General features: G+C 39.0%; 1 protein-coding gene across 1 annotated transcript in view; it reads left to right on the forward strand.

Moving 5' to 3' along the window:
• The window catches only part of ppm1f (protein phosphatase, Mg2+/Mn2+ dependent, 1F), an 82,712-nt gene that overhangs the window by 26,814 nt on the left and 43,372 nt on the right, over window positions 1-12,526 (forward strand). The gene's annotated exons all lie outside the window — the stretch shown is intronic.

Below are 12,526 nucleotides of genomic sequence, written 5' to 3' on the forward strand. Positions count from 1 at the left end.
TTTTTGCCCACATAGAAAACTAACTCAAACTAGTATGGCATCATCAACATAAACAAAATGTTGACAGAGGGATATCACCATTTTCTGTATGGCTCTTCACTTACTGCAGAGATTGAGCATCTGCAACCAGTTCATACTGACCTTAGCTAAAGTTAATCGTGGCTAGAGTGAATTAGTGTTCTTTGGAAACTGAGATGACCAATCATGAGTCCAATCTGATACTGACGGTGGTGATCTGAAGTCCCTTGCAATTTGATTTGAAGGGGAGTGTATGCCAAAAAATGGAAAGTGCATGTAACCATATTGCTCCTGCTCCATTATGAGGAAGAACCTGATCATCTGATCTTTGCTTATGTGTGATGCAGATTGGGTCCATACCCCACTACTGCATTGGGTGATACACTAGCTAAATTGTCTGTTTGGAGATCAAAAATGGATTTTACACTGGACCACTGCTAGCCAAGGGGAAGAAATATACCCAACGTATACATTATCCTGTTGATCACATTTGCGTGTGGCTACATCATGCTGTGCATAGACCCTATCCATGGGTATCAAGTGTCTCTTGCCAGGATTCTATCCATCTCCGTTCTTGGGAAGAATAAGTCTGACGTTGCATGCAGAGTCTAGTGCTAAAAAAATACAGCAGGTCAGGCAGCATCTGAGCAGGAGAATTGCCTTTTCGGGCAATTTGATTCTCCTGCTCCTCGGATGCTGCCTGACCTGTGTTTGTTTTTTTTTTCAGCACCACACTCTTGACTCTGATACTCCAGCATCTGCAGTCCTCACTTTCTCCTGACCTTGCAGGTAGTTGTGCCATGCTGTTCCCTGTGTAGAAGGGCAACATTTCACCACTTCATCAGGCAAATAATGTCCATGAAGCCCTATGGAAAAAGGAGATGGTACATCTTTTGGGCAAAAGCCCTTCAACCCTAAACGTCTATTTTCCTACTCCTCTGATGCTGCCTGACCTCTGTGCTTTTGCAGCAGCACTCTGATCTGACATCTTTAGGGTGGTTCACTGAGCAGATTGTCAAATAAATTTGGCAGAATGCCTCATTGCCAGGATGTTTCAGATAAGCACCAAGATGTAATTTGGCTGATGATAAGTAAGGGCCTCTGTTAAATGCTGCTTGCACTCTGGTGTCTTGCCCCTTCTGTATGATGTCCTGCAGGTAGCTGTAGTGAGGAAGAGACTGGTACCCACCTTCTGCATTGTGTCTTTGCAAAGGAGGTCTGGAAAGAGATTCAAAGTTTTTTTGTATCATGGAGCTAGCTACTGGAGATGAATTTTGAAAAGTACCCTGCCCTACAGGTTGTTTCAGAGAAAATTCAACTGCTGCTGAAGGGCCATCAATTTAGTGAGAGATAACTTTCATTTGTCGAAAACCTTTTAGTCTTTTAGTGCAAAGAATTGACCAGGGTGGTAAGTGATGGACTGACCAAGATCTAAAACTATGATGTGCTCACTAAGCCTTGGGCCAGCTGGTGCAAAAGCTCCAAGATGAAGGGTATTATCCGAGGTCTGCCTGTGATCAATTGCCAAGGAGCTTGAAACTTTATAATCTCTCAGTATTTCTAGCATAGAATGTCTATTGTAAAAATCACATGTAATTGCAATTCTATTGAGGCACCTCTTGTGCCAGGTTTATTTGGAAAGAAATCGAACTTCATTGCACTTCAGAATTTCCAATTTGAACTATTGTGGAAAGAAATTTGATAATTCTTGTGCAAGAATATATTTTAGAAAAGTGCTAAAGGCACATTATGGGCAGTACGGTGGCACAGTGGTTAGCACTGCCTCACAGCGCCAGAGACCCAGGTTCAATTCCCGCCTCAGGCGATTAACTGTGTGGAGTTTGCACGTTCTCCCCGTGTCTGTGTGGGTTTCCTCCGGGTACTCTGGTTTCCTCCCACAGTCCAAGAATGTGCAGGTTAGGTGAATTGGCCATACTAAATTGCCCGTAGTGTTAGATGAAGGGGTAAATATAGGGGAATGGGTCAGGGTGGGTTACGCTTTGGCGGGTCGGTGTGGACTTGTTGGGCCGAAGGGCCTGTTTCCACACTAAGTAATCTAATCTAATCATTTCTATTGCAGCCTGTAATAAGTGTTTTTAAAGTCACTGAAACGAGCTAAACCAGGCAATTTGCTGAAATTTTTATTTTGGCTTTCACTTTTACATTTAAAAAGTCCCATCTGTGTCTTTTGAAGTCTGGGCTGAATTAGATAATGGATCCCTGAAACAGGACAACAGTTTGAACCATATGACACAGTGCAAGCTTGTCTATTCATTTTGAGTTACCATCTGTGACAAGTTACTGTATGTATTCCTTTTGTGTACAGCACAATGGTAATGAACCCAGTAGTCAGCAGTGTTTTATATCATTTCAGCCACTTGCAGCTGCTTTGAAAGGTGTTGAATGAGTGCCAAATTGCTATTTCAATACAGCTCAAATTTTTTTTTGTTTCAGCTTCCTAATTAAATGAAGTATAATGTGTTTTGTTAACTGAATGAGATCAGTTAATAATTGGAAGCTTCTGAACCATCTAAGTGGTGGTAATTGTGAAATCCATAAAAACCTGACTAGCAACTATAATTGCATTCATTTATTTCAACTGAGCACCCACCCAATTTCAACAAGCCATGGCAGGTTTATAAATTTACAAAATTCCGTTCCATTCACCATGCCCAAAAATCTCCTCCCAGAATATCTGAGGAAAATATATTTTTGTTATTTGCAATGGCAAGGAATGCATGTCGTGCACTTTTGGTTTTGATCAAGATCAGAGTATGTAAAGAAACAAAATTTACTCAGTGAAGGTGTTAATGACTTTGTGCTTGTGATGTTCAAAATAAAGAAAATTGTACCCTGAAGGGAGAGATGTGGGTATGCAAGGGGTTGTTTAAAAACATGACTGTGGTCAACGTGGGTGGGAAATGAATCTAAAGAATGTAGCACTTTAATTAGATCAATTGGAAAGTTGGAGTCAGGTTCATACTGGAATGCATAAGTTATTTCTATTGATGTCCTCGAATTCGGTGGCCTATTAATGTAATTTGCTGAAAATTGAGTAAAACGTGTCCAAAAGCTAATTGTGTATACCAGACTGCTAGTGTTTCAAAAAGTATTCAGTCTTATCTAATTTTGGTTTTACCTTTACAACAGTTAAACCTTCGTGGGTTGTCCCCAAGGTATGTTTTCTTCTGTCTGTGAACCTCCCATTCCCCTGATAGGAGCTGAAGAGAAGCAGTAATGCTACAATTCTGTAAATACTTGAAATTTTCATTTGAACTAATTCTGAATACCTTTTAAATATTGGAATATTACTTCTAAATGTGAAAACTCCAGAGCAAAGATGAATGCTTTAAAAACACCATCAAAAGACTAGCAAGATGGTGATTTTAGGAGAGACGTAGCTCATCGCTAGAAGCGTACAAAGTACAAGCAGGAATAGGCCCTTCAGTTCCTTGAATTTGTTCTATCATTCATTAAGATCATAACTGATCTGATTACCCCACCTATTCTTGATAACCTCACATCCCTTGGCTGATCAAGAATTTATCTACCTCTGTTTTAAAAATAACCAAAAACTCTGCTTTCACTGCTGTTTTGGGGAAGTGAGTCCAAAGACTTGACAATATGAGATGAAAGAAATTCTTATTTTAAATGGGTGATCCCTTACTTTGAAACAGGGACACTAAATTCTAAATTATCCCAAAAGAGAAACATTAATTCCGCAGCTATTAAGACCCCTCTGGATGTCTTTTGTTTAAATAGTCTTTTTTTTTTAATCTTCTATACTCTCAGGTACAAACAAACCTACCCTGCCCATCCATTCCCCATAAGACAACTCCTACATCACAGGTTTTAGTGTGGTAAACCTTCTCTGAATCTCTTCCAAAGTGTTACATCTTTTCCTTAAGGAAGCAGGCCATGCTGTCTACAGTACTCAAGATATGGTCTCATCAGTGACTTGTCTAATTGAAGCATAACTTGCTACTTTTGCATACAGTAAAATTCTGCTACTACTTGCTGTAAGTGCTTATTAACCTTTTGAGATTCATGTGCTAGGACATCCAGATGCCTCTTCCTCTGAGGCCTGTAATCTCTCTCCATTTAGATATTGTTTCCCTTTTAAAATGTATAAATTCATATTGCCCATTTGCCAGATCTTACCCACTTGCTTTACCTATCTATATCTCTTTTGTAGACTCCTCTTGTCCTGTTTGAACTTAAGTACTTTCCTACCTGCTGTTGTGTCTCAAATTTAGCAGCCATACTTTCAGTTCCTTTGTCTGAACCACCTAATGAAGGAGCAGCACTCCGAAAGCTAGTACTTCCAAATAAGCCTGTTGGACTATAACCTGGTGTTGTGATTTTTAACTTCATACACCCCAGTCCAACACCGGCACCTCCAAATCATTTGTCCAGGTCATTTGTATAAAGTTGAGGTCTAACATTAATCCCTGTGCACATCATTTGGTGCTTCTTGCCAACTAAAAGATAAGTCACTGATACTTACTGTGTTCAGTTATCCAATCAATCTTCTATCTATGTCAATCTTACCCCTATGCAACAAGTTTTGTTTTTCTGCAACAGCCTTTAATCTAGCACCTAATCAAATGTTTTCTCAAAATCTAAATGCAATACATCTGCTTGTTCCCCTTTTATCCCCAGTACTTTAACCAGTTTATTTGTGCTTCTTTAAGGTATGTAATTTTCATTTCTCAAACCATGTTGACTTTGCTTGAGTGCACTACTATAACTTTATCTTTTAACATTTTCTCTTTAGGAGATGTCAAGCTAACTGGCCTGACATCTCAGTTCAATCTCATTCCCTTTTTTGAATAAAGGAGTTAGTCACAATTTTCCAATCTAACGGAATTTTCCCAGAATCTGGGAAAGTTTGGAAAATTTAAACTAACAAATGAACATTCTCACTAGCCACTTCTTTTAAGACTTTGGATGAAATCCATCCGGCCCTGAGGGCTTGTCAACCTGCAGCTGCAATAATTTACTTAATGCCACTTCTCTTGATTGTGTGACTTTCCTGAGTTGCCCTTCCCTTCTATTTCCTGAACTACAACTATCTCTAGAATTTTAGTTGTATCTCCCTAGATGTAAAATACCTGTCATCCCTTTTTCATCTTGATTTTCCAGACTCCCTTTGTATCAGGACCAATGTTCACTTTGACTTCTCTTAAAAATATCTATAGAAATTATCTCATATGATCATATCTAATTTTTCTTTCCTTTTTTTTCTATACGTCCCAAACTTCTGACCTACCACCAATCTTTACATAATTTTGTTTTTTTAAATTCTATCTTTGACTTTTTGACTTTCTTTTAGTTTCTAACCCGTTATCCAGTAGGTTCTCCTCTTTGGAATTTTATCTTCCCCATTGAAATGCATGTATTCTGAAATATCCCATTAAATGTCTACTACTGGACCTCTATTACCACGTGCCTTATTTGCCAATTTACTTCAACTAGCTCTGCTTTCATGCCCTGCATTGCAATTACTTGGGTTTAAATTGTGAGTGCTGAAAGCCCACTTTTCCACAAATTTACTTGAATTTTATAATTATATGACTGATGCTACCTAGAGAACCTTTCACTATTGTATTAATTAATCTGACCTCATTGCACAATACCAGGTTTTTTAAAGCCTGCTCTCTACTGCTCTAAGGAGCTATCCTGAAAAGATTCTTTAACTGCTCGTCTGGGTTACTATTGTCCATCTGACTTCCAGTTGATAAGTTGATTAAAGCTCCTCCGTTATTGCTGTATCTTTCTGACAAGCTCCACACTTTTTTTTAATTTATCCATCACCTCACCATATGATTACTGTAAGAGGGCCTCTGCGCCACTCAGTGACTTCTTTCCTTTGTCACTTTCATTTCTACCCAGACCATTTCTACATCCTGGTTTTCTGGACATCGATTGTCTCTCTATTTTGTCCTGTGACAACTTGCATATGGCTCGTGTGTTAATCCTGAGAACTTTACCTTTTGAAATTCTTATTTTGGTGCCTAGCTCCTCATACTGGCTATACAGAATCCAATTCCTTGTCTTGTTTATGTCATTGATTCTAATATGGACTATAATGACAGAATCCTCAGCCTCCTATTGCAACTTTCTCCCCAGTCCTGTGCCGATGTCATAAATCAGGACAGACAAATACAACCTTCTTGACTCTTTTTACAGAGCAGTGTCAATCGTTCTCACGACTGTCTCCTAAGCCACTAATATTTTTTTTTGCACCCCCACTTTAAATGTTTTTCTCTGCATTGGTGCTCTGATTAATTTTATCACTGGACCTACAACCTTCACTTTTATCTAAACAAACTCAAACTTGGACAGCACAAATGCTGAGGCTCCCTCACTCCTCTTTGGGTCTCCTTTACCAGCCTTACTCACAGTCACACCTTCCTCTTCCCTGATCAGGAACCCAATTAGAAGGCCTCGTCTTAAGGGATGTGACTGTCTCCTGGAATAAAGTATCCATGTAATCTTGGCACAAATTCCAGAGTGTTAGTGAGAATTTTGCTGCATCAACTGGGCCAGTTGTATCTTTACTGTCTGGTGTTTGGATTGCTGCATGGTCATTCTGATTTTACTATCATTCTTGAACATTTGCATAACTATTTGATACATCAGAGTGGCTTGCTGAACCATTTCTGGGAGCACATAAGTCAGCCACAATGATGTAAGTCTGAAGCCAGCAAGGTTACTGAGAACAAGAATAGCACATGGCCAGAATCCAACTTGAGTGGCAATAAGCACCACATGAAATGTGCAACATTTCTGTCAAATCCTAGCTGCCTTTTGGGCCTCCCATTTTGATCTGTCTTAAGAATTTAGAACTTCACCCTAAGTCCCTTAAACACTCCATTAATCAGGTGGATTCTCTTCTCCCATGTATCCCTGCATTCAAATATGAAAATGGCATAGCCTGAAAAGTAATGAACTAAAATACTGAGACAGGAGAAATGCAATCAAATCCATAGTGTGAACTCCCCTGGACTAAGTGCATATGTGCTAAGTTCAGCTGACAAGTCCCCCAGCTATAGACCCAGCTGTAAAAAGTGTACTATATTTCAGTATCTAAAGTTGCTAACTATAGATTGAAGTGGAAGATGTTAACCTGGATGCCAAGCAGATTTGTAGAACTGAGATGATCAAAGATGAATGGATGATAATCATAGTCATAATCTATCTTGGGACAGGTCTTTTTGTTTCTCCAAACTTTCTATTCTTGCATTTCCTCTTCAGTTGCCCATAAAAGCATTAAACGTTCAATCTAAATGAGCTATATGATTACAGAAAGGAACATGAGATTTCCTGTTGCTTTCCTGGTGTGTGTTTAAAGGAAATGTTTGTTTTTCCTGAACGATACTCTTCCCATAACCAGTCATGTTCACTTGAGATTCGAGCCCTTCCGCCAGATGTCTCAGAACAAGTATCAATGGCATTTATTCCTTTTCTCAAGTTGCACAAAAAAGTTGTTTAAACAAGAGAGGTTCAATCCTTAAACGGTGTGTAACAGAACATGATTCTAGTAGGGAGCAATGTTAGACAAACCAGAGCAGGGCTTGCTTGCTTGCTTGCTTAATCGTAGACTCCTGGCGAGTGTTGTCGAGCAGAGACCTATGGGTTCAGGTACATAGTTCCTTGAAAGTGGCATCACAGCTAGACAGGGTGGTAAAGAAGTCATTGGGAATGTAAAGTTGCTGTTGTACAAGAATAGTACTTTTGGAGTACTATTTGCAGTTCCAATTGCCCTTCTATAGGAAGGATGTTATTAAATTGGAAAGGGTGCAAAAAAAATGTTGCTGGCATTGGAGAGTTTGAGTTATAAGGAGAGACTAGATAGGCTGGGACTTTTCCATTGGAATGTAGGAGATTGAGGGGTGATCTATTGAGATTTATATTTAAACAAGAGTGCAGCACCTCAGAACCATGGGAAGCTGAGGAGAAATGCCTTTACAAGGTATTCAGGAACAACAGTTACCCGATTAAACGCAGTTTGAGAATTCTGCAACACAGGAAGACACAACGCACCCAGAGACTATAGTCATCCTATTGTACAACAAAGACATTTCAGAGATGAACCATCTGACTACTCCAGCCTTTAAGCATTAGGGTAGTCCCCAAAAACCACTAATGAATTTAAAGGACCCTGTACCCACAGCCAGCAGAATGAATATAATATACAAAATGCCCTGCAAGGACTGCAACAAACATTATATTGGACAGACTGCCAGGAAACTAGCCACCAGAATACATGAACATGAACTAGCCACCAAAAGATACAACCAACTACCACTAGTATCCCCACACAGCCAAAGAGGGACACCAGTTCGACTGGGACAATACATCCATCCTGGAACAGACCAAATAAAGGCATACGTGGAAATTCCTAGAGGCCTAGCATTCAAACTGCAATTCCAATGTACAATATACAAACTTATAGATTTGCACCCATTTATCAACTGCTCAGAAATAGAACGAGAAATGATATCATCCACTACAACAAACCAAGACACACAAATAGCAAGCAGGACAGAACACCAACACTTCAATGATGATGTTACCTGGCATGGTGACAAAACAACTGAGAACAAACCCACCAGCTCAGCAAGCAAACCGACATAAGGGGCATAGTTAAGGTAAATTGCAAAGGCCCTTTTCCATAGGGTAGGGAATATCAAAACTAGACAACATAAGTTTAAAGTGAGAGGTTAAGATTTAAAAAGGACATGAGGGACAACTTTTTCACACAGTGATGTGTATATTGAATGAATTGCCAAAGGAAGTGATGGAAGCAGATACAATTACAACATTTAAAAGAACTTTGAGCAGGTATGTGAATAGGAAGGATTTGGAAAGATATGGGCCAAAAGCAGGCAAATGGGATTAGTTTAGTTTGGGAAACCTGGTCAGCATGAATGAATTGGACCAAAGCGTCTGTTTCCATGCTACATGACACTAACTCTAGTCTTCCTCCTTTTTGTATCACTGGGAGGTAAGTGCTTTACTGATGACCCAGTCTGTAAGTACATCATGGAATAACGAGACATATACACCAGCAGAGTGCTAATTTCATCTTAAATACATTGGCTGATGCTACAGAGGTGGGAAGTGCAGCAATTTATTGCCTTGAGGATTCAGATGAGGGAAAATTTGGAGTGCAAAAACACTGCAGATGTTGGAGATCTGAAATAAAAATAAATGCTGAAGTAGTAGAAGGAGTTGTGTAAATACAAATACTGTCATTTTAATATTCAAACATTTGGGGAGGGAGCCAGCAGGTCTGGCAATATCTGTGTAGAGAGAAACAAAGTTAACATTCAGTCCAACGACTTGATTTATGAAGAATGACCCTAATCTACCAATTACGTGCCATTTCAATATATTATCTTGCTCTAATGTTGACATTTCCATCTCTGGCCTGCTGCAGGATTTCTGCAAAGCACACTGCAAGCTGGAGGAATGACATCTTATTTTCCACTTAAACAATTTACAATCTTCAGAACTCAACACAGACTTCAACAAACGTCCCGTTTCTCCCTCCCCCCCCAACAAAAGAACTGTGCCTTTTGGAGTTGCTTTCGGCAAGTATTTGCACCTACCATTAACACGTAGTTTTCATCTAGTTCATTTCATTCTGAAGAGGTATCATGAAGAGAGGAGGACTTTAATCATCCATTCACAGATGTTGCTAGAATTGCTAAGTTTCTCCAGCATTTTCTGTTGTCTGCCCAAAACTTGTTGGTCTTCCCGCACAAAGAATTGACTTCAGCCAAGTGTTGCAAGCTGGCACATTGCCAGTCCAGGACTGTGTGCTGAGGGACTCATTAAAATTTGGGGCAATTGTCATCAAGGTGAAGAAAGACCACAGTCTAACGTCTTCTAAAATATAATGGGGATCTATCAAGTTTTGAGATACATTACCATTAAGGCTATGAGGGTAAGTAGTTTTCTTTTATGATTAGAAAATGCCCATTTGTTGCAACTGAATTGAAGATTTGGAAGGAATGTAAAAATTCAATGTATTTTCCGCAAACTGTCTGTGCAAGTAGTGTGATAATGGGATCAGTGCAATAATTCCCATATTGTAATAGTCCATGAAGTTCAGTGCAGAACCGAAGTAGTGCTGCATAGTTGGAGGTGTCATTTTGTAAATAAAATGCTAAACTGAGGTTCTGCCTGCTCTTTCAGGTTAATGTTAAAAAGCATGGCACTATTCGAAGAGGAGCAGGAGGTCTCCCAATTCTTTACCAACATTTATTACTCAGCCAGCGTCTCAAAAAACAAACATTTATTTCCATTGTTTGTGATTCTTGCAGTGCAGTTTTGCTGTTGTTTTCTGTTTTATAATAGTGACTATATTTCAAAGATACTTAATGGGCAGCAAGTTATTTTGGAATGTCTTGAAGTAGTGGGAGGAGTTGTATAAATACAAATACTGTCATTTTAATATTCAAACATTTGGGGAGGGGGTGGCATAATGATGATGTCATTGGACTCAAAATCCAGAGGCCAAAGGCTAATGTTCTGGGGCATGAGTTCAAATCCAGCCTGTAGAATTTAAATTTTAAAAATCTGGAACTGAAAGCTCATCCCTCAATGCTAACAATGAAGTTATTGTAAGTATGTAAATTATCATGCTGAGCTGGAAGATTTGTTTTCAGATGTTTCGTCACCATACTAGGTAACATCAGTGAGAGTCTGTGGTGAAGCGCTGGTGGTATGTCCTGTCCCCCTCTTTATAGGTCTTGGTTTCTTAAGGTGTATGTCATTTCCAGTTTTTTTTTCCCAAGGGAAGGTAGATAGGATCTAAGTCTGTGTGTTTATTGATGGCGTTCTGGTTAGAATGCCGTGCCTATAAGAATTCTAGTGTATGTCTTTGTTTCACCTGTCTTAGGATGTGTGTGTTGTCTCAGTCAAAGTGGTATCTTTCTTTGTCTGTATGGGAACTAGTGATAGTAGGTCATGTCTTTTGGTGGCTAGTTGGTATTCATGTATCCTGGTGGCATGTTTCCTGCTTGTAAGTCCGAATTTATTGTTTTTTACAGTTCTTGCGTGATATCTTGTAAATGACGTTACCATTGATGTGTTGTAAAAACCCATTGAGTTCATTTTGTCCTTTTGGGAATAAACCTGCTGTCCTTGTTCAGCTTGATCTAGATGTGGACTCTTAACTACTATCTGAAAATGATGTAGCAAGCCACTTGACTCAAGCGCAGAAATGTTAGCCTTACCAGCAACATTCATGGAATGGAATTATCAAGGAATATTCACAAGCATAATATAACTTTTAATATTAGGGATAAAAGGGCAGTTGAAGATATCACGATGTATGAATAAACAGCAACCCTCAAAAGAATATGAAGTGTTTTGTAAGAATTGCATTTAAACAAGAAGTAAATTACTTCAGGCAGAAAATATAAAGCATATATTGCATTTAGAAAGATCATAGGCATTTGCAAAGAGGGAGGAAGTAGGAACGCATAGTAGTTTTTGGAAGACTTGGAAGATGGCTGAACAACTTTCACTTGCCATAACCTGGAAGTTGAGCAGTTATCTTAGATCATAAGAATGAGGAATTTTTAAGTTGAGATTCTTGAAGTTAAATTGGTAGAGCCACGGAAGCCAGTGAAGTTGAACAATGACACTTCAACTGTGTAGATTGTTACTAGTGATTCTGCTAAGAGCATTTTCCCCTCTAGATTGAAATGTTCAAGTCCCACTCCACGACTTGAATACAACACTCTATGCTGATACTCCATTGCAGGACTTCAAATGTAGTACAGTGTCAGAAGTTGTGTCTTTGAAATGAAACATTAAATAGAGTCCCTACCTGCTGTCTCAAGTGGACATTAAAATTTATTTGACTCTGTTTAGAAGAATAGGTGGAGTATTGTGCTCTGTTTCATGGCCTTAGTCAGCTTCATACAAGACATTATCAAACTGCAGTTTATGGGAGTTGGCTATACACAGTTCAGCTATGTTGTTTCCTATCATACTGATTTACAATACATACTGCGTATTTATAAGAAAAAGCTGCCTCTGGTTGTAAAGGGCTTTGGGATGCCAGTTGGTTGTGAAAATTACTGTGTTCATGTTCAGAAGCAGCTGAACCTTTTTGGATAAGTGATACCATCTGAGAACACTTCCAAAATTGATTTTCAGACTGAACGTGTGAATGAAGGTTTTAATAGTAAAGCAGGTGGGGAACATTACACATGCAATTGCTCAGACAGCAATTAATATTAACCATATTGTGCATCTGGAGTCACATGTCACTGAAACTAGGTCAGGATGGCAGATTTCCTTCCCTAATTGATATGTGAATCCAATGTGCTTTTATGACAATCAGCAATAGTTACATTATCAGCACTAAGATAACTTTTAATATAAGACCACTATTGAATTCAGACTTCACAATATACTATGGGTTGTAAACAGTATCCTCAAAACATTAGACTGGGCCCCTAGTTAACTGATGCTGTGACAT

This window comes from Chiloscyllium punctatum, chromosome 17, assembly GCF_047496795.1.
Source record: "Chiloscyllium punctatum isolate Juve2018m chromosome 17, sChiPun1.3, whole genome shotgun sequence".
NCBI lineage: Eukaryota > Metazoa > Chordata > Chondrichthyes > Orectolobiformes > Hemiscylliidae > Chiloscyllium > Chiloscyllium punctatum.